Genomic DNA, 3055 nt, shown 5'->3' on the forward strand with positions numbered 1-3055 from the left:
TGTTATGAACTGGTGGTCTACATAGCTTTTCACTTAAGCAACGATTACGTGTCTGTTCCCCTCAATCAACATTTGCTTCATGTACCATTCTACCTAGTAGCAGTAACAGTGCTTTCCTGTTTCTTTGGGTTAATTCTTCTTCAAACTTCTTTACTCTTTGGCATGTTCCTTAAACGTGTAATCTTGTGATGTCTCTTTTTAGAATACCCAGGAAGCAGGGATTTTAAAAATTGCAAAGCTAGAAAGTCTTGCCCTCAAGATCTTCCCCACCAGGAGTAAGTCGCTTCAGTGCATACTGCCTTCAAGAACCAAAGTGCAAGTCCCATGTCTGCAAGGGACCCAAACTATTACTGAGAACAGGCCCCCAGGGTAACACCAGTGGACCAATCTAGCAGATACTTATTTGAAATTGCTTAAAATTAAAAAAGGAAAAACTACTGTAGTGATACAGTTCAGAAAATAAGTCAGTTCGTGGGCAGGTGGTACAACTTGCTGTCAGTAATCGTAAAGGATTTTGCACAAACACCCTCACTTCTTCTGCTGTTTCTCAGCTCTTCCAGCAGGTGTCACTATAACCACAGAACAAACATTCCACAGCTTGATATGTTAACTTTATTTTTCTAGCATAATAATTTAAAGTATTTACACACTGCACACTCACTGTTTTACACAGATACTTATTCATATACCTATGAACCACATCTAAAGACTGGACACACTGTGGGGTTTCCAAGCATAAAAAGGGGACAAAAATGCTTTGAGTCTTTTAAAGATAGCCATGTGGAGCATCTGTGAAAACCAGTGTTTCCCTCCAAGTCTGAGGCTCCCCAGGAGACCCTGGAACAGCTACAGCTTGTCCACATGTTGGTGTCACCCGAACTCGTCTGGTTAAGGAGAATTTTAAGAACCAACATGTGCAAGTTGCATTTTCTCTAGAAATCCCAGAAAAGAAACAGCAGAAATAAAGCTGGCCCTTCTCTAGAGAAACACCGGTGTTTCTGCAGCAATTATCTCTGAGGATTTTAAGTGTTGTACAGGGACACTGGTGATTAAGAGGGGATAGCTAAGTACACTGGTGCTAATCCTAGTGATGTAGGATGCTTCTAAGCATCCTTTCCAGTTATATATGGCAAAACGGTTCAATTTTCTTTTCCCAACTATTAGTAGAGATGCTTGTTTTGCTTTCCCTACAAAAAGACAAAGACATATTAATCATACACACTCCAAACCCAGATATTAGAATTGTCTACTCGTTTTTACTTCACTTTTATACTATTTGCACAAACATAGTGGTTAGAAGTACCCCATTTCCTCTCCTTTCTTCTCAATTTCAAAACAAAACTACTAACTAGCTATAGCTTCTGACCCTGGCACATGGTTCCCTAAGTGAACAGCAGCAGCCACAGTTCGGAGCTAATGGTAGTAGGTAGGCCCCTCGTTTTTATAGAAGGATGACAGGTTGAGTTTCAACTTTCTGGTGTTGAATGTTTGTTAAGCAGCAGGGTGTCCTCATTTTCCCCCAGACTGGCCTGATTATTCTCTCGTTTGCCGTAAGAGAGGACGTTTGCCACTTCTGGGTGAACCCACAGTTCCATCCTGGGACTGGATGATGACAGATCAGTTCACTAAGAAAAAGAACTTCAGAAAAATGACATCCTCTTTTCCTGCCAGTTTGAGCCTCTGGCAGTGCTAATCAATGGAGCATGGTGAAGGGGAGATGTTACCTGGCCAACTGAAATTTAGCACAATCTTGACCCAAATTGCTATGGTATTTAAAGTTTATTAACTGTTGCTTACATTAATGGAAACTTGAAGTAAAGCACAAATTCTATCACTTTTTCTTGGATTCAAACACATTTGAGATATGACTATATCAGTGGTTCTCAACCTTCTGGCCCTTTAAATACAGTTCCTCATGCTGTGACCCAACCATAAAATTATTTTTGTTGCTACTTCATAACTGTAATGTTGCTACTGTTATGAATCGTAAATATGTGATATGCAGGATGGTCTTAGCAACCCCTGTGAAAGGGTTGTTCGACCACCAAAGGGGTCGCGACCCACAGGTTGAGAATCGCTGGACTATATAAACCTACCTATTGTATTTACTTTTCTCAGTTACTGTGCTTGCCTGTTATTTTCCTTTTGCAGGGGGGTGCCAACAATGGAATTGAAGAGGTAGGAGTTTTTATATTTTATGGGGATTTTACCAAGTTACATGAGCAACTGACTGAATAATATTCACCTACAACTGTTACGAGAATATGTGATTAGAAAGGGACCACCTGGGAAGAAATGCTGCTTAATGAGAATGTCTAGATTAAGTAGCACTGAGTCAGGCCAAGGAAGCTTGTCATTGACACCCAGTCCATTCCATCATGCAAACAGGTCAGGCTGTGGCGAAGAACACAGTGGAGGGCACGGAAGAGTGGGAAACTGTGATGGGATCTGGGCCTCAGTAAAGAAGTCTAAGAAAGTGGCCTCCCATTAATTCTACAGCAAGACAGCATCGTTCAATTCGTTTGGGTTTTTTTTGGCCGTTTGTTTGTTCAATGCAAAATAGAGTTGAAAGAGGGGGGAAAAACACTATAGTTTAAAAAGGGACAGGGGATGAGAAAGGCAGAGCTATGGGAGTCTAGCAAAATGCCTGGTTATTTGATGAAATTGCCCCTTCTGACCTATAAAAACAGCAGTTTCATATGGTTCAACTTAACATGCCATAAGTTCTCACATATAACAATCCTAAAGGTCATAGTAATATTCTTCCTACCCCCTGGGGAAGTGACAGCGGTGAGAGAGGGTGAGGGCTTCCTCAACATCGGTGTTTAACTGCCAAAAAGCACCTGTAAGGAAGAGTTAACCATCCTTCCAATCAAGTGAGGACAGAAGAGGTGAGGAGCTCAAAGGAACAGGAGGCTGCACACTGTGGGAATCAGTAGCAATGGGAAAGGGCAGAAGGGGGCGGCCAAGAACAGCTACACACGTCATCACTGGTCATACTCAAAGGGTCGCTGGGTATGGTGTCTCTGTATACGTACTATACATACTAACCAGG

Source organism: Myotis daubentonii, chromosome 4 (assembly GCF_963259705.1).
Source record: "Myotis daubentonii chromosome 4, mMyoDau2.1, whole genome shotgun sequence".
NCBI classification, from domain to species: domain Eukaryota; kingdom Metazoa; phylum Chordata; class Mammalia; order Chiroptera; family Vespertilionidae; genus Myotis; species Myotis daubentonii.